At 36.0% G+C, this 23540-nt stretch overlaps 1 long non-coding RNA gene across 5 annotated transcripts in view; it reads right to left on the bottom strand.

Annotated features, from left to right (window-relative positions):
* The window catches only part of LOC132357290 (uncharacterized), a 927280-nt gene that overhangs the window by 733989 nt on the left and 169751 nt on the right, over positions 1-23540 (bottom strand). For all 5 annotated transcript variants that reach the window (XR_009500199.1, XR_009500200.1, XR_009500198.1 and 2 more), the window contains one exon: positions 13281-13355. This is a non-coding gene — a long non-coding RNA (uncharacterized LOC132357290). The remainder of the gene's footprint in view (positions 1-13280; positions 13356-23540) is intronic.

The raw sequence follows: 23540 nt of genomic DNA, 5'->3' as shown, positions 1-23540 counted from the left end.
ACAACAATTGGGTTAGGACCATTGGAGGTTACTGAGAACATTGCAGAGGGTTCACGAAATTAAAAACCATTTCCTTAAATACACCAAGGCACTATTTGCCAATTTTACTCTTTTTCTCTCATCTGTATGGTGGAGTTTTCCAGAGGCTACCTAATGTGTCTTCTATTAAGCTGGACATTATAAAGATTTGCAAAAGTGTAAAATAATAATACCCTTCTCACTAAGTTTATTTTCATTTCAGAAAAGATAGTAATTTTCCATTAAATGTATATACTAATATTATTTTTAAATGAATAGATAAATGTTTTTTAAATTTCTTAGTTTTAATAATAATAAAAATCTCTAATATGGTAAATATTTATAGGTGTAACCTATATAAACGAAAGCTTTTAGGCATCCTCAATAATTTTTAAGAGTGTAAAGGTTTCCTGAGATCAAAAGTTTTGAGAATCATTGAGTTAAAAAGATTGAAATTGTAAAAAAAAAAGAAAAAGAAAATATAAAAATATAGGAGAAAACATAATATTGAGATAAGAAAGATCTTTTAACTAACAGCAACACAAAACAACAATAAACATTGATCATTTACAATATGCTAAGTGTTTTACATACTTTCTCCTCAAATCTCATAACAATCTCATGACATAGGCATAATCGTTGTTTTCATCTAAAGATAGAAATACTAAAACTTAGAGCAGCTAATTTGCCCAGAGTTGATAAGTAAATGAGTGGGTTATGAACCCAGATCTACACTCTTAATTACTATTCTATATTGCCTTTCCCTGATTTACTATTGCTCCATCCAATATATTTTTCACATATACACGTTTTTAATTTAAATCTACAAAACATGTGAATTTGAAGAACATTCATTGACCTTTCTTAAATGATAAAAGCCAAGGGAGACCTCCCACCAATCCCTAAATACAGCATCCAACAAATGGATCTGGTTAAAGAGTAAAAAAAACTCAAGTGAATAGCTCTCAGAGAAATGAGAAATCTCTTGCATCTGTGGATCTTTGTTGCTTTTGTTGTTATCCTTGGTATGGGGATATATGTGTACATATAGCTGATTCACTTTGTTATACAGCAGAAACTAACACAACATTGTAAAGCAATTACACTCCAATAAAGATGTTAAAAAAAAAGTCTAAGAAAAGTGTGAGCCAAGGATAAATAAATAAATCTCTTATTAGATTAAAAAAAAAAGAACTCTAGCTTAGATAAGCTTCATCTGCTACAGACTCAAAAAAAAAAAGCTGAAATGAAGGAAAAAGACAAACTATTCAATGAAAAAAAAGACAAGTACCAATCCATTACCTAGGATAGGAAACACAAGAGGCTTGAATGATCTTGCGGGCAGGAGCAAAACTAAGGAAATTGACTCGAATACCTTAGCAAAGCATTCACAGTGTGAATAGTCAGCTCAGTCCATTGACACTATTTTGATCAGAGGGTAAAGTCAAATGTAAATTTAGCTCAGCTATTGACATTCAATGATGAACTACTACAGCAATTTCTTTTCTGAAACAGTGCTAAACAATATCAAACAATATACATAGTCTCCCCTTATCCTCAGGGAATACATTCCAAGCCCTCCAGTAAACGTCTGAAACCAAAGATAGTACTGAAGCCTATATATACAATGTTTTTTTCCTATACATACTCACCTATTATAATTTCTAAATTAGGCACAGTAAGAGAATATCCGAATTGCCAACATCACTACTCCTGTGCTTTGGGCCAATATTAAATAAAACAAGGGTTATTTGAACATAAGTGCTGCAATGCCACAACAGTCAACCTGATAACCAAGATGGCTACTAAGTGACTAACTGGGGGGAAGGGGTGCTGGACTAAGAGATAATTCACATCCTGGGCAGAACAGAGTGGGGCAGCGCGAGATTTCATCACACTACTCAGAATGTCATGCAATTTAAAACTTATAAATTGTTTATTTCTGGAATTTTCCATTTAACATTTTTGGACTGCAGTTGACCACAGGTAACTGAAACCTCAGAAATCGAAACCACAGATAAAGGGGCACTATTGTATATTCAGATAATCATGCTTTTATGAATAACTATGGTCCTCTACCATGCCAAAATGATGAAGAAATCATCAAAGATGTCCAAACTGAACTCTGAAAATCCAATTAAGAATTTTGCATTTCCTACTAATGCATGAATAGCAGAAAGGATGGGGAAAAGCCTCTTACCAAGGCTCTTTGCTTTCCAAAGAGAGCTTTCTTAGATCATATCATTTAAGCCACATATATCTAGAGAGTAATATACAAAACAGAAACAGGGGAAGGAGGCATTGAAAGAGAAAGAAGGAAAAGGTGAATGAACAGAGGAGAAGGAAGTCTTCTTTAACATCCATAGAAATGCTCTGAGTTCTCAAATGAAGAGTTTCAAACTTCTAAAGGGATGAAATAATTCATTTCAAAGTTTCACCCAAGAAAAATCTTCCCTTTGATTTACAGTAAGTCCCCTACATACGGACCTTCAAGTTGCGAACTTTCAAAGATGCAAACATGCATCACTGGATCAGTTTTTCAAGAGGATAGATAGAATTGAACCCAGCAAGGAACCAGAACCTGTGCCATCAACGTCAGGCGCGAGTGAAATTGCAGCTTGCCCTCCATCTCCTATTGCTGACGATCCTTCAGCTCTACCACCTCCCACCTCCTCTCCCTCCTCCAGTCAGTAACTCTTCTTGCCTGTTCACTCGATGCCAGCCCCTGTGTGCCAGCTGTTGTACTGTACTACTGTACTTTTCAAGGTACTGTCCTGTAAGATTAAAAATGTTTATTTTTGTGTTTGTTTGTTTTTTATGTATTATTTGTATGAAAAGTATTATAAATCTCTTACAGTACAGTACTATATAGCTGATTGTGTTAGTTGGGTACCTAGGCTAACTTTGTTGGACTTATGAACAAATTGGACTTATAAACACGCTCTCGGAATGGAACTCATTCATATAGAGGGGACTTACTGTATATCCTAGGAGCTTCTATAATCTCATGCTCTGCCCAGTGGCCTGGCACTCAGCCAACACAAAGAGTTAATTCAACCTGTTTCTATACACCTAGCTGCATTTCTAACTACTGTATCTATTACCTTCTCTCTTACCACCTCATCTAAAAACAAAGCAAAACAAAAAAGAACATTGAAGGAGGCCCAAACTTTGGCCAGAACTTTAATACATCAAAATGATATGCTAAATTTCTTATTTTAATCTTTCATGCTGAATTATACATTTTAGGATTTTTAAAAAATCTCTAATAAATGGTTAAGTATCTGTCAAAAATAATGAGTTTGGGTATTAATTCAATTACTGTTTCCTAATGCAAAGATTTAATATTATAGTTCAAGTGTGTTAAATCCCTATCTGGGGGAACTTTCCTAAATAGACTCACCAGAACATTCTTGATCATGCATATCTAGTATTTTATAATTTACCTAAAGAAAAACATTCAGCGTCCATGACCTTTGAGCAGAAGTACAGAATCAGGACAACTATTCCTTAATCTCCAATTGCCTTTTTCCTCTCTGATATACCTAGTACACCAGAAATTGGTGGGGAAAATCTCTCACAAAATGCACGGAAACCTAATACCTTTAATCCTATGGCACTGCCCTGGTTTACCTGTCTATTGGGATTGGATTGGATTGAGGCATACTGCTAAACGGAAACAACTTGTCTTTAAGCCCTTTCCATCTACCTTCATTTGTCCCTCTCTTGTTTCTTGATGACCGTTTTGAATCACCATACAGGACTCCCTGCCTTCATATTGCATTCTAAGTGCTTTAAAGATGTCTCATCACTACCAGTGCAGAATTTCACTTAGATTTTCTCCCTTCCCTAAGTACTCCACTACCAAAATTATCCCTTATCTCTGATTAAAGAATGCCATGTTCTCAAAACAGCTGCTCAGTATTATAAGTAAATTGATTCAATTGAAATTATTCACCTAAAAGTGGGAATAAATAATCTAATACACATTTTCCCAGTCTCACCAGGAGTATTTGCACTTGGCAATTTAGATAAATCTCAGTCTGGTATGATTTCAGTCTATGGAGCAAAGTGAAGAAATTTCAGCAAGTTAGGGGATGAACCAAAGGTAATAAAATGGAGGAAGTGAGAATACAATGCTCTCTCAAGAAATATGTTAGAGAAGGGAAGACTGCAGCCTATAGAAGAAGTTGGGCCAAGCCAATCTTTCTTTTTTGTTTGTTTCTTTTAGCTATTGGAGCCTGCAGAGCGAGCCAACTTGAACTTCTTTGTTGGTTGAAAGAAAGCAGCCAATAACGGGGAGTGGGTGGAGAAGTAAAGAGATTTGACAATTGATGGATCAAGATTCTGGAGAAGGGATAGAGTGACTGGATGGTGGAGAGAAGACAAAATCAAGCGCATAGATTGGCCTTGGAAAAGAATCAGGTATAAACAGGTAAAGCTATATATAAATTTGGAGGAGAAAAGAAAGAATCATTGAGGTACTTTGTCTTCTATGGCACAGGAGTTAAAATAATTTGCATATATTGAAGTGGTATGGATGGGAGAAAAGGAGGGTCTGAAAAATTGACATGGTTTGAAACAGCAACAGTGGAGACTGGAAAAGGAAAGTCATTAGGGATCATAAAAGGATTGGTAACCAATACTGACAGCTGCATCAAGGTGAGAAAAATACATATTTAATAGTGCCAACTTGTTATGCAATGTAGTCATCAAAAGCAACTCAACCAAGACTGGGGAATTTGAGAGGAGAGGCAAAATCAATAGATAATTGGACTGATCTAGGTGTGAGAATGTGTAGGGTAGCTGAGGGAAACGATAAAAAGACACAAGGATAGGGCGCTGGTGGGAGTATCAACACTAGGTAAAGAATAATGTGAAATCGAAAATAACTGATCTTTTGGCAGAATATGGAATAGCAAGGATTGGAGTGCTCAGTGAAGCTAAGGATCTGCTTAGATGAAGAGGTAGAAAAATTGAAGCAAGGAGTTGTAATTTAAAATTGCAGAGTTGGAGCAGAGTGGTTAAAGTGTACGGACTTTGGAATCGGTCAAATCTTGGTTCATGTCTTTAGTTTCTTCATCTACATGTCTGTGTTACTTTTGGGTAAATTTATTTGACCTCTCTAGCATCAGTTTCCTCATCTGGAAGACAGTGATAATACTAGTATTTACTCCAAGTGTTATCAGAAAGAATACATGAGTTATATAAATTGCTTAACACAGTGCCTGGTACATAGTATTATTTTTAAATTATTATAATTGCTAAAATGTTACAGATTATTTTTTGTTGAAGTATAGTTTACAATGCTCTGTTTCTGGTGTACAGCAAAGTGATTCAGTTATACATAAATATACATTCTTTTTCATATTCTTTTCCATTATGGTTTATCACAGGATATTAGATCTAGTTCCCTGTGCTATACAGTAGGACCTTGTTTTTTATCTATTTTATATATAGTAGTGTGTATCTGTTAATCCCAAGCTCCTAATTTATCCCTCCACCACCCTCGTTATAAAGATTATTGTAAGTATTGTTTTAGGAGGCAAAGATGGGTGTGACCTTTAAATTGGGTTGCTGCAGTGTAGTAAAGGTGGTTAACTGCAAACTGAGTGAGGTGTTGAGTGAATCACCTATATGGCTGCTTAAATTGTATAATTTAGCCTCATATCATAAAACATCGGTATCAACTATTGACTTCAAACAAGTAGATGAGTATTATTTTAATATAGCCAGAATTTTCGACCTATTACATTGCATAAAAACAGGAAATTAAATGAGGGAAAGAAAACATGACTCTCTGTCATAAATTTCTTTTTCCCTTTGAACCAAGCAGAAATCCTTTTCAATTCTTCCTCAAACTGAGCTACTCACACATGTGAACATTATCATATCATAATTCTATTAATGTGGACTTATAATTAAAATCATCTTGAATTTAACCATTTAGCTGTACTCATATACATTAATCATAGAAGCAGTGTCTAGGCACTTAAAAGACACATGCTTGCACTTAGAAGAAAAGTTGATCTTTTATCTTCAGAGTAATAACAGCTTTTCAGAAGAGAAAGAATGGATGTAGACAGGAAAAGGCAGTTTTTAGTGATAAAAATTCTGTTACTCCTACTACTTCCCTTGACTTAATGACTAGTACATGTTATGTGCAGAGAGAGCTGATGTAGGTATTCAATTAAAGGAACATCTGCTCTGTTTTATGCCTGACAGGTAGTCATGACAACAAGAATATGGAATCAGTATAAAAGTCCAAAAAATGTACTCCAAACATGCACTTACTCCTTTCTCATATCTACATACGCAATGAGAAAGCATCAACTGACAAATAAAAATTCAGTCAAGCCAGCTATTTGTCATCACATAGACCATCGGACACATCTGAAATGAGCCATTTCATTTTTCTTAATTCACAGCCTTCATTTAAAACTGAATGCTCAACTATTATGCATTATTAGTATACTAAGAGTAGATTTAAATATGTCACTCATGAGATTTTATTGGACCTCTTTAATGAAAGAAAAATAATAATCTCACTTAATATTTGCAGGCTATGGGCCATATTCATATCAAGCGTTTGCCTTCTAATTACTGGATCCAGATACCATTAAACAGATTCAAAAAAGATAAAAAATAAAAAAGACTTCTCACATCCTCATCACTATATCTTTGCTCATGGCATGCCATCTTTATTAAATCCCCTCTCTCATTTTTGCAGATTGAATCCTATTCTTCCTTCAAGTTACAGGTTCAATGCAATCGTCTCAATGATCTCCCCACCAGTAGATATGCATTCCTCTTCCTCTGAAGCTCCATTAATGTGCTTCAACGTCTTTTATGGCACTTATACTTTCTAGCTAATGTATTATGACATTTTGGAGAGATGTCTTTTTCTCCCTACTGGATTTTAAATTTTTTTGATAAATAATACATATTAATAATGCTTTATCCCACAGCATCTAGCTCAGTGCTTTACACATAGTACGTCCTCAATAATTATTCACTGATGAGACAATGAAGCAATAAAAATTTCATTCTGCAATAAAAATTTTCGCTCTTTTTGTTTTTTAAAAATATTCTCTAGATTATTAATTTACAGTTTGTAGTTATGACAGATATGGTTCAGTCTTTTTTTTTAATAATACAATTTAAGCTGGATACCTATCTCTGTCTCCTTTTCAGTGGTCCTCTAGCCTTTTCATTTATCAAGCTGCCAAAAATCACTGCTTGAATTTTCAAGATGCCCATCATAGATGTTTTGTGTGTGATCGAAGAGGAGAAAGCATGAAGCGATATTTCATACATATAAGACCTTGTGTCATACGTCAGGATATTTGGTTAGTCACCTCCTGTCTATCCATGAAACCACTAAATGAGATGATTTGGTTTACCTGTGGTCAAAGTGACAGAAAAGAGATAAATAGCTTTATATATTGTCAACTCAATATTTTATCACTGATAATTACCCAACCATCACTTTGTAAAATGTCAGCATATGAATATTGAAATAAAATAACAATGAGCTAATATCCTATACTTTTATGCTCCATATTTTGTTTACCCTTTTTCCTGTCTGAAATATATTTACTTCTAAACCATATCCAAATATTTACCCACCATGTGTCAAACACTCTCTTGCCTATGATGTCTACTCTCATGCCATCAGCCAAAAATGTTTTCCCCCTTTTAATGCTCATAGTACTTTATATGTATCCTTTTTTCTGAATTTTTAATTTTTACCTTGTATTAAAGTTATTTTTATGCATATATTATCTTCCCCACTAAATGGTTCCTTGAGGGCAGACATGACATGGCCACATACGATTTATTTTGTATGCCCCAGGTGCTTAGTACAATATCTTACATATAGAAACAGCTCAATAAGCTTTTGCTCATTGAAAGAAGAAATGCTCTGCTTTCAAATAACTCATTTTAGGCCTAAAAGTATTTAGCGTATTATTTCATTCATTCATCCATTCATTCATTCATTCAACTAGTATTTATTAAGTACCTATTATGTTCTGGGCAATGTTTTAGGAACTCTGAATGTGGCAGTAAGCAAAGCAAAGTCCTTGCTCTCATAGATGTTAAACTTTAGTGAGGAGAGGCAAAAAATAAAGAAATAAATATATAATATGCCAGGTTGTAATAAGTGATGTGAAGAAAAATAAACCAGGGTAAAGGGAGAGAGAGGACTGGTAAGGTACTACTAAAAATAAATTGGTCAGGTAATGAACCATGGTGACTATAATTAATAATCCTCTACTGTGTATTTGAAAGTTGCTACGAGAGTAGATCTTAAAAGTTCTCATTATAAGAAAAAAATTACAACTATGTGTGGGGAGGTATGTTAACTAGACTTATTGTGGTGACCATTTAGCAATAAATACAAATATTGAATCATTATGTTGTACACCTGAAACTAATATAATGTTATGTTAATTATATCTCAATAAAAATAAAAATAAAAAATATATATCTTAATAATATTCCTTAAAGCTATCATATCAAAAGTAGAGGTTTGAACTAGAACTAAGAAAGCAGATTTGGATTCATCAGTTCCAACGAAGTAAAACTTAGATTGAAAAAGTTTAAGAACCTTCATTTAATAGCATTCAGAAAAAATTTAGAAAATATATTCCTGGAATAAGGCAATCCAAAATCCAATTATTAGATTTGAAATATTCTCTTGGAGCTTACAATCTCATTAAGAGAAAAAACATTTTTTGATAATAGGTACATTAAAAACTCAATATGATGGCCTACAAACTAATTTTACACTATTTTAATGAGTTAGAGCTAAAGAAAGATGAATGCCAATTTAAGAAAAGTTTTGCTTCTCTGTTGAGGAATACCTTTCCTCCAATGAGTTCAAGGGACTCCCTCTACATTTCGAAATGTAAGGACTAGAAAACTTGGATTAATGGCCAAGAACAGGGGTCACCTCTAGTACTTGAATTTAAGAAGACCATGTTTATAGTTCTATGGAGAAATATTTTATCAGAAAAAAAAATTGGGGAAAGGAGGAAGATTCTGCTTTCATGACAATACTTAATCTATAAATTACTAAATTTCTGTTAGGAAATACAAAGTCAATGTAATTCAAACATGAGCCTTAATAATGTGAATTGCACAGGTCATTTAACAAATATTGACAGACATTGGTGACTCTAATAATGAACAGAGACCTTAATTTAAATCGATATATGTTTTGTATGTTTTTGTTACTCTTTGTTAAATCCTGCTTTTATCCTAATTTAATCCTTTAATCAACAGCCTTTAAACTATTATACTTGACATTCAAAGATTTTTGTAATCTGATACCACTCTAACTACCAACTTTAGTTATTTCTATTCCTCAGCATCCATTATTTTCCCTGACCATTTCATTAACATGCCAGGATAATGCTTAGCTCTGTCTTCATTTAAAGTGTTTACCTTATACAAATCCTACTTATCTTTCAAATTCTAGTTCAAGACCTACCTTCTCTATGAAACTTCCCTTTATTATTCCAGTCCTCTTTGATACCATTTTTTGAAATCTTATAGCACTTAGTATGCAATATATAATTCAGGCTTTATTTATATATTAGCTTGTACTGGGATAATGATTTCATGTATATTCATGCAATGAACATTAACTGAATATACCCCTAAAATGCCTGGCATTATGCTAGGCATTCATGATAGGAAAGTGCATAAGATGTGGCCCCTTCCTTAAGGAACCTCATAGTTTACCAGGAGAAGAGGCAGACACACAAAATGTGAGAAGGAATATTAAAGGGTAATACAAGCAAAGTTTTATGATGACATAGATAAGCAATTAATTTTGCCTTAGGGAAAAGTGTATGGTGTGACAGAGAAGGTATTATAGGAGATTAAACATGAGCTGGGCTTTGAAGGATAAGTAAGATTTCCGTGTTGGTAAGAAAAGAAAAGGCCTTGTAGGGTTTCCACTTCCAGATGAATCTCCCCCACCCCATGCTAAAAATTGAAAAACGTGGTTATTCAGGAAACTGCAAATAGTCCCACATGACAGAGCAGCGTTTCTCAAAACCTGTTCTATGAGAGAGTTTTATGCTTTTTAAGAAGTGTTCTTCAAAAATTGGTTCCATGGTCAAATAAACGGGGAAACAACTGATTAATGTTAAATAGCCCTCTTTGTTACATTATTTTTTCAGAGCTTTTAACGTATTAATATATTGCATGCATTTCTAAGAAAAGAATATATTATACAGTACTTCCCAAAATTATATAACCATGGAAACTTTTTTACCCCAGAGTTAATGGAATTAAAGTTCTATAGAAAATTCTTTGGAAAAAAATTAGACTACAACATAATTTGCATTGTGAAGGGGGTGAGGGTGTAAGTCACAGAGACTAGAGTCAGATTTTGAAGATCTTAAACTTTTTAAAGATATTAGATTTGTTTTTTCTATAGGCAATAAAGAAACATCAAATATTTTATAAAAGGGGGTTGTATAATCAGACCTATAAAAGGATACTTCAGGAAGCAAAATAAAGAATGGATTCAAGGGAACAATGTCTGGAACCAAGGATATCAGTTGAGACATTATTGCAATGGAAAATAAGATGGAGGCCTGCACTGGATTAATAGTAATGACCGAAATGTTGGTATTGTCTCAACTGATGGTGATTTATTTGAAAACTAACGCTATGTTGAATGTTACTTTTCTTACACCCCTCTCTGCCAACCATAGGATCTAGCACAATGCAGAGAATGTCAGAAGTGTCTGAGTGTTTTTTTTTTTTATTCATTGTTCATTAAATATCTTCTGAGATGTAACTGAGCGTGACAACTCCGGGCTCCTGGGGAACACTGGGCAGAAAAGAAACTATTCTTTAAATTAAAACTTCTAAGTATAAACTTCATTTTTCAGGTGGCTATTCTAAGACTATTGTAGGATCCAGCCTCCAAGCTAGCCCCAATTACCACCATCTCCTAGCATTCATACGTGTAGAGTCTCAAATTACACCAGCGTTCATCTGGGTGACCAACAGAACATAGCAGAAATTATGGTTATGTCACACTTCAGCTTAGGTTTTTGAAATCTATCTTGGTCAATCATACTCTTTTTCTCTTGGATCACTCACTCTGGGGGAAGGCAGCTGGCATATCATGAGCAGCCCTATAGAGAGGTCCACATGGTGAGGAACTGGAGCCTTAGCCAACAGCCATATGATTAAGCTAGGAAGTGGGATCCATGCAAACAGTGAGCTTAAGAAGCCTAGAGTACCTATACTAATATCCAATAAAATACATTTTAAAACAAAATGTATTACAATTACTAGAGATGATAATATTACCATAATAATATGTGTCAATTCAATAGGACAAAACAATCACAAGTGTGTTCCCCCAATAACAAAGCTTCAAAATACATGAACAAAAACGGCAAAATTACAGGAAAAACAGACCATTCCTCAATCATAGTTGGGGATCTTAACACTCTTCTCTCAGAAATTGATAGAACAACCAGACAAAAACTCAGCAAAAAATTAGATCTGAACAAAACTATCATCGCTTCAATTTAATTGATATTTATAGAACACACACCAAAAATGGCAGAATACACATTTCTTTCAAGTACACATAGTACCTTTCCATACTTTTATTCAATTGCTATTTGACAAATGTGTTAAGGTAATTTCATGGAGGAAAGATACTCTTTTCAACAAATGATGCTGGAACAACTATATAACTGTATAGGAGAAAAAGAACCTTGACTCATTGCACACCAAACACAAAAATTAACCCAAAATGGATAATATATCTAAATGTAAGAGCCAAAACTACTAAACTCCTAGAGAAAAACGTAGGAGAAAATTTTTGTGACATTAAGTTAGGTAAAATTTCTTAAACAGGATACCAAGACACAAAGTATAGAAGAAAAAAGTGATGAAATGGACTTCATTAATATTAAGAAAGTTTTCTCTTTGAAAAACATAATTAAGAAAACCAAAAAATAAGCCACAGACTGGGAGTAAGTATTTGCAAAACATGTATCTCACAAAACGCTCTTGCATGAAGACTATTTAAAGAACTCTTACAATTCAACAACAAAAATACAAAAAACTCAACGTAAAAAGAGGCAAAGGATTTCAATAAACATTTCTCCAAAGAAGATATACAGTTGGCCAATAAGTACATGAAAATGCTCAGCATTATTAGTCATTAGGGAAATGTAAATCAAAACTGCAATGAGATACCACTATGCACCCACGAGGATGGCTATAATCGAAGTCATGGTCAATACCAAGTGCTGGTGAGTATTTGGAGCATTACTGGTGGGAATGTAAAATGGCGTATCCACTTTGGAAAACAGTCTGGCTTTTCCTCAAAAGGTTAAGCACAGAGTTACCATATAACCTAGCAATTCCACTCCTAGGTATTTACCCAAGAGAAAGGGAAACATTTATCCACACAAAATATATATGTGAATGTTTATAGTAGCTTTATTTGTAATATTCCAAAACTTGAAATAACCCAATGCCCATCAACATTTGAATAAAAAATAAACTGTGGAATATCCATAAATTGGAATACTATTCATCAATAAAAGAGAGTGAACTATTGGTACATATAACAACATGAATAAATCTCAAAAACATTCTGGGAAGTCTATAGTTCTCAACCAGGAAAGATTTTGGCCCCCAGGGAATAATTGGTTATATCTGGAAACATTTTGATTGTCACAACTGGGGATGGAACTGGCATCTAGTAGGTAGAGATCAGCAGTGCTGCTCAGCATACTAAAAATCACAAGGTAGCACCCCACAACAGAGAACTATACAGCCCAAATGCCAATAGCGTCAAGGTTGAGAAACCCTGTGCTAAGAGAAAAAAAGTCAAACACAAAATATCACATACTGTATGATTCTACTCGTATGAAATTCTAGAAAAGGAAAACTATAAATGACATAAAAGAGATAAATGGTTACCTGGGGCCAGGGATGGGGAGAGGGGGTCAAGTTAAAGGGACATGAAGAAAATTTTTAAGGTGATGGACTGACCATTCTATACATTGATTGTGGTGGTGCTCACACAATCATATACAACTACCAAATTCATCAGAATGTGAACTTAAATTGATTGTAAAAATATTGCATGCATATTAGTCACACTTTAACATAAAGGTACCACAATGGGGAAAAAAGCATTAAAAGAAAAGGTAAGGGAACTCCAAAGATGAGCTTTGCCAACCTCACCTATGTGATTGAGAACTGACCTCAAACTTCATTGACACTTCCGGATCACTGAGGTATTATCCAGTAGAACATCACACTGAAGGCACCTTGGTATCCTGAAAAGAGAGTTAAATCAGTTTCTTACCAGGTTCTACAAGGGACAGTGAATAATGAAGAGATTTAATTCTCTTCTAGTTTGTCTAATTCTTCAAAGAATATTCCCATTAACAAAATCTGATTCAATATTATTCCACCAAGTGAGAATTTTTGAGAGAGTATTCACTATGGCAAGTAGAGTGTTACACATAGTACTTTTGTGAATTTTTTTAACTTTTACTATAGTTTCCTCGATAAATGAATGAAACCTTTCCTGGAGCTCCTGAGTTGAACTTATTCCTTTGAAATTCTGGGAACACTGAAGCTCTCTTCATAATAGATGCTTACATTTGCTCAATGCCCCCTCCCCCACAAAAAACAACCACCTATTACACTTCCTTAAACAAATGCTGCTTTGAGAAGTAAAGGAGGTAGAATTACAGCTGATGAAATGTGATCAACAAGGAGTCAGTTACTTCTCTCCTTCTGGGGTTAAATCAGAACTTTTCCTTCATTTTGAGTCTTGTTGAGACAGTTATATAGGAATAGCCTCTTATCTCTGCTACTCTGAAAAAGGTTATTTCTCCCATATGTCTCATTAAATCCTTGGAAAAATCATCTTAGAAGTAACAAAAATCATTACATTCAGCTCTGTGTAGAAGATTTCTTATGAAGACAGAGAAACACATAGCCAGGTTGCCTTCAGAGTCCCTGGAGGTTCCAGAGTTCTATGTGAATCCTGGCAATCCTACTACAACTATTAAGAAAAGGAAAAACAAGAAGATGCAGAAAGCTCTTTTCTAGAGATGACGAAATGTTGAAAAATAAGTTTTTAAAGCTGACAGAAAATTACTTAGATCTACCACATTCATTTAAGTGAAAGCCTTTCAATGTCAACAACTTACCCTTGCATATCCCTCAGATGCCCTGCATGACCTTCTAGGTCTCATTTCTGTTGACATGACTCTAAGGGTTTTTAATTTGGGGCTTCCAAATAACCACTCTAGGATGATGCCACAGCTAAGAATGCTATCAAATAGTCCAAGATGGCCAGTCTAATGATATGGAGTCTCTCTATGTCTACTTGGCATACAAAGCATGGTTGGAGGAAGCAGAAAAAGAGCTTATCGTTAGGATGTGGAAGGGGGCTTGATTTGGTATGGTAGAAAATGAGAGTTTGGGGGAAGAGTATTCAGAACTATTCAAAATTAGAATTCTTTCAAAATATTATTACTTAATAACTAGGTTATAAATGAATGTGTTTTATGCAACAAATTGCCTAGCTACCCTTAAAGGTATCTTGCTACAGAGAAAGCATAGGAATTGCCTATGTCATCATATATAATATAGTTACTAAGCAATACATTTTCAAAAATATTCAATTGTTTTTGAATTACACTATTTTCATACCTTGAGTAGATCCAACTACTCCAATCTTGCAATAGCAAGAATGAATACAGCTCTGGAACAGTCTCCTTTCCTGTGATTTCAATGAATTATATGTGGCAGACATGGAAAAGGAGGAAAGGTCTTTGGAGAATCAAACAACATTTTATATGTCTAGATGATGCAGTTTTATTTGTCAATCATGTCCTCTACCCACACTCTCTGTCCTTTGAACAATCATTCTCCTGAAACACCAAGAATACGTTGCTCTATTGCCTTGTCAATGATCCAAACCCAAGTATGTGCAACTCTCTCTCCCATTCTGTCATTAATTCATATTATTCCTTTCTCTGTCTCTCTCTCTCTCCTTTTCTTTTCCTTTTCTTTTCTTGTAAGTCTCATCATCCCCTAGATCTTCTTCCCTCAGGCCCTTGCTCTCAACCAGGCAACATACACAGAATACACTGAGCTAATCTTAATGTGTACTTATAGGTTGATAGGCCAGACAACCTAAGGCATTTTAACACTATTCATGAACCAGATCTTCTTTCTATCCCAGCACATTTCCTTCACTGTCAGAAAAATGATTCCAAAGCACAGTTTCCCTTTACAAAGTTACTCCAATTTATCCCAACCCATTCTCAAATCTGCCAACAAAAACTCAGCATCCTCAAGATATTTCTGTGAGCATAGGCACATATTTATTGGCACAGAAAGCAAACTGCATCGCCAGATGCGACTGCAGCACCATGAGAGATTCCAATTCTGTCTCATTAATCTACAGATGGAGTAAGCACATTCACTTCCTGCATAACCCTACAGTCTAGTCTTCAAACCAAAATGAAGTTGCTGTATGTATGCACTCAGATAATATTTTTTAGCGAAAAACAAATCCCCTTAATTGTAAGAAAAAAAAATGGCACTTAATGAAAGGACAGCTCAGCTACTTGGAAAAAAATGTTATAAAGGCAGAACTCAAAAATAGGAAGAAAAAGCCCATTTGGGAATGATATTTTGATATTGAATCCATTAACTGTCAGTTCTCATTTGTGCTCATACCAGATCTGAGAAACTCATAGATAAGATACAGAAAGTTGATTTAATGTCCATACATGCACACTACCGTGGGGCTTTGGGTTCTGTTTTATAATGTTGAGTAATTATTTCAGTCAATTCTTACAATTGTCTGGGCCACCTATTTTAGCATCTAATCATACACATCCTATATTGCATTTAACAGCTCAATATGGTTTGTTCATTTATTGTGTTTATATGTTTATGTCATATGGATAAGGCTTTGTGCCTATGCAGTCCATAAATCTCTGATGGGTGTGTTCAATAAATAATCATTGAACTGACCTCAATTGAATTGAGGAGACAGTAACAGATATAATCCCCAGTTCATCCCTATTTGGCATTTTTGATGTGTGTTTGTATTTCCATTTCAGTAAGGATCTGTCTCGGATATTAGGACTTTGCATAATTTCAGATAATGAAGTCAAACTAAGAAGAGGTGATTTTGAAGAAAATGGCAAGAAACCCAGTTTACACTCATGCTGAGGACTGAAGCAAGGCACCAAGCCCAGACTTAGGGGCTTTTGACGATTACAGGCTGAATGACTCACATCTTCCCCAGGGAATGGAAGAATGAATCACAAGTCTGTTTTAAAGATCTCTCCTGACCACTGAGCATGAATGGAGTGGGGATGGGGGGGGCAAGAAGGTAGGGGGAGCAGTACAAACACCCTGAAAGTCTCTCCTTTACAACTCCCCCTGAGCAGCATGCTGAATTAGAAAAGGGGAGAATTAAAATAAATTATGATAATGCCAACAAAGAAATTGGAAAAAAAAAAACAAAAAGAAAAACAGCGTGGCTTCGTTCCCTATTCCAATCACTTAGCAGAGAATTTAAAGATTTGCTTCTGATAAGCCTTAATACAATAACTAAGAGTTAACTCTTTCACTGATCCCACACCCATCCATCACTTGCCACACACAGACAAACAAATCCTTCCTGAAAAACCACTGCTGGATTAATCTTCTTAAGGTGCTGCTTTCAGCATGTCATTCCCCTACAAGGGCATCCACTTGCCTGTAGGATCAAGTCAAAACTAATCAACCTGACATTCCAGATCTTCCATTAACTGGCTCCACCCTACCTATTCATCCAGACCTCCCCCCCCCCCCCCCCCCGCTAATCCCCCACATGATCACTGACCCCAATTCTGTCAAACTGGCCTCCTTAAAATCACGTAGCACATTCCTGCCTCCATACCTTCACTCATTCCTCTTCCCTATATCTAAAATGCCTTCTCTTATCTCTCCACCATTCAAAACCCAAAATTTAATTTTTTCAAAGATTTAAGTTCAAGAATAATCTTCTCTATAGAGCTGCCCAGTCTAACCCCGTCCCTCAGTGACCATTCCCTTACTTGAAATGCCTATAGCATGATATGTACATCTGTATCAAGTGACTTCCACATACCTTTATACCCTCAGTACATGACTTGCTTCCATAATTAGATTCAAATCAGAGAACAAAGGATCTTTTTGTCATCACCAACATCCCTTAACACAGTGTTCAAGATATATATGTATTTTAATATTAATAATCAATAAATAGAAGCCTGTGGGGTTTTTTTTGTTTTTGTTTTTTTTTAAACATCTTTATTGAAGTATAATTGCCTTACAATGGTGTGTTAGCTTCTGCTTTATAACAAAGTGAATCAGTTATACATATACAATATGTTCCCATTTCTCTTCCCTCATGCATCTCCCTCCCTCCCACCCTCCCCATCCCACCCCTCTAGGTGGTCACAAAAGCCTGTGGTTTTATTAGTCAATTTAGTGTTAATTTGACATGGGAATGCAGGCTTGTTAGAACTTTCTTTTCTTTTCATAGTTATATAGCCATTTTTAAATGCCCAAATCCTCTTACTTGCTTCATTTTTCTAAATTGAACTCATTTTCATTTTATTTTCTTTTTAAAAAGAACCTGTTCTTCATGTTCTATTTTTAAAGCTCTGTTTTTCAGTATGGCATGAACAACCATCAGGCTTTAAATGCTCCAACTGAGGTACTGTAATTTAACCTTTACACATATCTTGGTCAGTAACCTGGACTGATGAAAGAGGAAGATCAGTAGCTCAGTAACCTGGACTGATAAAAGAGGAATATCTATCCCACCAAGAAGCCTTGAGGAAAAGATTTTGTTCTTTAGAATTGAGTTTCATGGGGAGAATGACTTTCTCTCCCAATTGGATATAAACTCTTCTTGGAGCCTGGAGGATGATTTCATGACTCAAAACAGATGGATTTTTTTTCCCTTTATGTATTATTCTTTACTTAGACAGGTAAAAAACAGCTGCTTCAATTCTTGTTTTTTAAACTATTTTCTAAATCACACTACTTCTTTTATCTCTTCTGGGTATTTGGAATTCCAATCGGGGGAATGATTATTTTTTATTCTTAAAAACTAAATTCATTCATTTTCTTGCCCCTTTTAGACAAAGTACTGCAGGGAGAATTTAAAATCCGCTAGGGCAGTGAGTAGACATGGCAGACAGAGACCATGATGGTATGATTTTTAAGGGCAGGAAAGCTTTCTAGGAACTCTTCAGTTGAAGTCTGATCTATTTGCCCATGTCAAAATTCTGCTAGCTGATGCATTTTCCTCTCTAGACAGCCTCCTATAAAATTTAAATGTCTCTGAGAGCAATAACAAAGGGGTCATGCACACTATAATTTAGACTGGTTTATCAAATTTCCCTCTTAGTTAGCTATCATTGTGGGAATGGAATTTGTAATGATGTATTCTCCTTTTTTTTTTTAATAGATCTTTATTGGAGTATAATTGCTTCACAATACTGTGTTAGTTTCTGTTGTACACCAAAGTGTATCAGCCATATGCACACATATGTCCCCATATCCCCTCCCTCTTGAGCCTCCCTCCCATCCTGCCTATCGCACCCCTCTAGGTCATCGCAAAGCACCGAGCTGATCTCCCCGTGCTATGCTGCTGCTTCCCACTAGCTAACTATTTTACATTCAGTAGTGTATATATGTCGATGCTACTCTCACTTAGTCCCAGCTTCCGCCTCTCTCTCTGTGTCCTCAAGTCCATTCTCTATGCCTATATCTTTATTCCTGCACTGCAACTAGGTTCATCAGTACCATTTTATTTTTTTTAGATTCCATATATATGTGTTAGAATATGGTATTTGTTTTTCTCTTTCTGACTTACTTCTCTCTGTATGACAGACTCTAGGTCCATCCACCTCACTACAAATAACTCAATATTGTTTCTTTTTATGGCTGAGTAATATTCCATTGTATATATGTGCCACATCTTCTTTATCCATTCATCTGTTGATGGGCATTTAGGTTGGTTCCATGTCCTAGCTATTGTAAATACTGCTGCAATGAATATTGTGGTACATGTCTCTTTTTGAATTATGGTATTCTCAGGGTATATGCCCAGTAGTGGGATTGCTGGGTCATATGGTAGTTCTATTTTTAGTTTTTTAAGGAACCTCCATATTGCTTTCCATAGTGGTTATATCAATTTACATTCTCACTAACAGTGCAGGAGGGTTCCCTTTTCACCACACCCTTTCCAGCATTTATTGTTTCTAGATTTTTTGACAATAGCCCTTCTGACCAGCGTGAGGGGATACCTCATTGTAGTTTTGATTTTCATTACTCTAATAATTAGTGATGTTGAGCATTTTTCATGTGCCTCTGGGCCATGTGTATGTCTTCCTTGGTGAAATGTCTATTTAGGTCTTCCACCCATTTTTTAATTGGATTGTTCATTTTTTTGATATTGAGCTCCATGAGCTGTTTGTACACTTTGGAGATTAATCCTTTGCCTGTTGTTTCATTTGCAAATATTTTCTCCCATTCTGAGGGTTGTCTTTTCATCTTGTTTATGGTTTCCTTTGCTGTGCAAAAGCTTTTAAGTTTACTTAAATCCCATTTGTTTACTTTTGTTTTTATTTCCGTTACTCTAGGAGGTGGGTCAAAAACGATCTTGCTGTAGTTTATGTCAAAGTGTTCTTCCTATATTTTCCTCTAAGAGTTTTATAGTGTCTGGTCTTACATTTAGGTCTTGAATCCATTTGGAGTTTATTTTTGTTCATGGTGTTAGGTGGTGTTCTAATTTCATTCTTTTACATGTAGCTGTCCAGTTTTCCCAGCACCACTTATTGAAGAGGCTGTCCTCTCTCCATTGTATGTTCTTGCCTCCCTTGTTGTAAATTAGGTGACCATATGTAGGTGGTTTTATCTCTGTGCATTCTATCCTGTACCATTGATCTATATTTCTGTTTTTGTGCCAGTACCATACTGTCTTGATTACTGTAGCTTTGTAGTATAGTTTGAAGTTGGGGAGCCTGATTCCTCCAACTCCGTTTTTCTTTCTCAAGATTGCTTTGGCAGGCTTCCCTAGTGGCACAGTGGTTAAGAGCCTGCCTGCTACTGCAGAGGACACAGGTTCAATCCCTGGTCCGGGAAGATCCCACGTGCTGCAAAGCAACTAAGCCCATGTGCCACAACTACTGAGCCTGCACTCTAGAGCCCTTGAGCCACAACTACTGAAGCCCGCATGCCTAGAGCCTATGCTCCACAATGAGAGACGCCACTGCAATGAGAAGCCCACGCACCACAAAGAAGAGTAGCCCGTGAGCAGCAACAAAGACCCAATGCAGCCAAAAATAAATAAAATAAATAAATTTAAAACAACAAAAAAAAAAGACTGCTTTGGCTATTCAGGGTCTTTTAAGTTTCCATATGAATTGTAAAATTTTTTGTTCTAGTTCTGTGAAGAATGCCATGGCAGTTGGTTAGGGATTGCACTGAATCTGTAGATCGCTTTGGGTAGTATAGTCATTTTCACAATATTGATTCTTCCAATCCAAGAACATGGTATATCTCTACATCTGTGTATGTCATCTTTGATTTCTTTCATCAGTGTTTTATAGTTTTCTGAGTACAAGTCTTTCACCACCCTAGGCAAGTTTATTCCTAGGTATTTTATTCTTTTTGTTGCAATGGTAAATGGGAGTGTTTCCTTAATTTCTCTTTCAGATTTTTCATTGTTGGTGTATAAGGATGCCAGAGATTTCTGTGCATTAATTTTGTGTCGTGAAACCTTACTATATTCATTTATTAGTTCTAGTAGTTTTCTGGTGGCATATTTAGGACTTTCTACATATGGTATCATGTCATCTGCAAACAGTGACAGTTCTACTACTTCTTTTCCAATTTGGACCCCTTTTGTTTCTTTTTCTTCTCTGATTGCCATGGCTAGGACTCCCAAAACTATGTTGAATAATAGTGGTGAGAGTGGACATCTTTGTCTCGTTCCTGATCTTAGTGGAAATGCTTTCAGTTTTTCACCATTGAGTATGATGCTTGCTGTGGGTTTGTCTTATATGGCCTTTATTATGTTGAGGTAGGTTCCCTCTATGCCCATTTTCTGTAGAGTTTTTATCATAAATGGGTATTGAATTTTGCCAAAAGCGTTTTCTGCATCTATTGAGATGATCATGTGGTTTTTATTCCTTAATTTGTTAATGTGGTGTATCACATTGATTGATTTGTGTATATTGAAGAATCCTTGCATTCCTGGGATAAACCCCACTTGATCATGGTGTATGATCCTTTTAATGTGCTGTTGGATTCTGTTTGCTAGTATTTTTTTGAGGAATTTTGCATCTATTTTCATCAGTGATATTGGCCTGTAGTTTTCATTTTTGTGACATATTTGTCTGGCTTTGGTATCAGGATGATGGTGGCCTCGTAGAATGAGTTTGGGAGTGTCCCTCCCTCTGCTATATTTTGGAAGAGTTTGAGAAAGATAGGTGTTAGCTCTTCTCTAAATGTTTGATAGAATTCGCCTGTGAAGCCATCTGGTCCTGGGCTTTTGTTTGGGGGGGTACTGGCCTGGGAGCTCAGCAGGCTCCCTGGGCCGAGTGGACAGGGCGATCTCCCTCCGCTCCTCTCCCGCTCTTCCTGGAGGGCCCCTCCCGCCTACCTCTCCTGATCTCCCTGGCCTCAGGGATGCCGATCCTGTCTGGCCTCCACTTTTCCTCCCCCCTCTGTCCCCCCACATCCTACCGGTTCGCTTGGGGGTTCCTCCTGTCTCCTTGGGCATCAGCGTCCCCCACCAGTGGCCAGCAGGCACCCTAGTTGTGGGGAGACACTAACTCAGGATCTTCCCACACAGCCATCTTGACTCTGCCATCTGTTCGTAATGATGTATTCTTTTAATTAGTCACTCTGGTAATCTCAAAATCAGCTTCGATTAGCTAGATTAGTCTTATCTTCCACTTCTCCCAATATACTCACATTATTTGCAATCATTCAAACAAACCATGTTGTTTTTTTTTAAAATCATGTGTCTCTGTGTCTTTGCCCATGCTATGTCCTCCTCCATAGATTCCTTTTTATACAATCGTACCTTTTTCTATGGCCCAGCTCATGCACCACATCCTTCAATAAAACTTCTCTGCATATTTTGTCTGGCAATGTGACTCATTCATCCTTCATCTATCATATCAAATGCTACCTCCTCTATGAAGCATTCTCTGACTTTTTCAGGTAGCTGTAGACACTTTTCCCCTAGGGTCCGACACTGCACCTTGAATTACATGCTAGCATCACATTGTATTGAAATTATCCTATTATGTGCCCGTCCCCATAAGACTGAGTTTCTCAGTGGCATGGACTGGACCTTATTCGTCTTTATTTCCAGCCTATTTTCCCCTAAATATTTAGTATTTGTTAAATGAATAAAGCACAAGGTTAGCGTAAATAGAAAATTAAACAAAATCTAAATTCATTTCTACGGGTATCAGATGGTTACTTCATCATAAACCATGAGGACCTTCCTAACCACTAGCATGTACTTTGTCAGGGTAAAAGAGCAGAGCAGTTAGCTGAGTGTGGAAACAGCAAATTTAAAAGGTTGTTATTCTGTTATACTAAAAGTGAGTTCCCAAATATATTTCTCTTGTTTGACCTTTAAAATCACTCCAAGTCATCCTTTCCTTGCTTTAACTTTCAGAGTTAAACAAAAGAGCCAGATAGTGAGCAGTGATTGTGAGATCAAACTCATTTATTTATTCACTGACTATTTATCAAATATCTGCTACATACAAATCTACAATAGTGAGGAAAACAGACATAGTCACCCCCTACCCTCATGAAACTTATCATCTAGTGGAGGAAAAGATAATAAATTAGAGAGGTAGATAGATAATATCAGTTAATGATACGTTTATAAAGAAAAATCATCAGGGTAAGAGGATAAAATGTAATGGGGTAAAGATGTGGCTATTTTAGATAAAAAGGCATCTTTGATAAGTTTATATTTGAGAAAAATATAAAGGTAGAAAGTGAGTAATGCCACTGTTGGGAAGAAGAGGGGCAGGGTCAGCAAGTGCAAAATCTGAGGATGGAGGAAGAATTTGTGACAACCTAGCAACAGCAAAGTAGCCAGAGTGGCTGGAATGCAGTGAGCCAGGGGGAGCCTGGTAAGAGATATCAGAGAAGTAGCAGGGATCCAGATCATATTGAATCTTATAGGTCATGGGAAAATCTTTGGACTTTATTCTAGAATTTACATATTTTTGGAAACTATCTTAGTTATCTCAGGCTGCCATAACAAAATACCATAGACTGGGTGGCTTAAACAACAAGAATCTATTTCTCACAGTTCTGGAGATGGGAAATCCAAGATTAAGTTGTCAGTAGGGTAGGTGTCTAGTGAGAGCTCTCTCCTTGGATTTCAGACAGCCACCTTCTTTTTGTGTCTT

Source organism: Balaenoptera ricei, chromosome X (genome assembly GCF_028023285.1).
Source record: "Balaenoptera ricei isolate mBalRic1 chromosome X, mBalRic1.hap2, whole genome shotgun sequence".
NCBI lineage: Eukaryota > Metazoa > Chordata > Mammalia > Artiodactyla > Balaenopteridae > Balaenoptera > Balaenoptera ricei.
The sequence above is the reverse complement of the archived record's forward strand: the minus strand, read 5'-3'. Positions and strand labels throughout refer to the sequence as shown.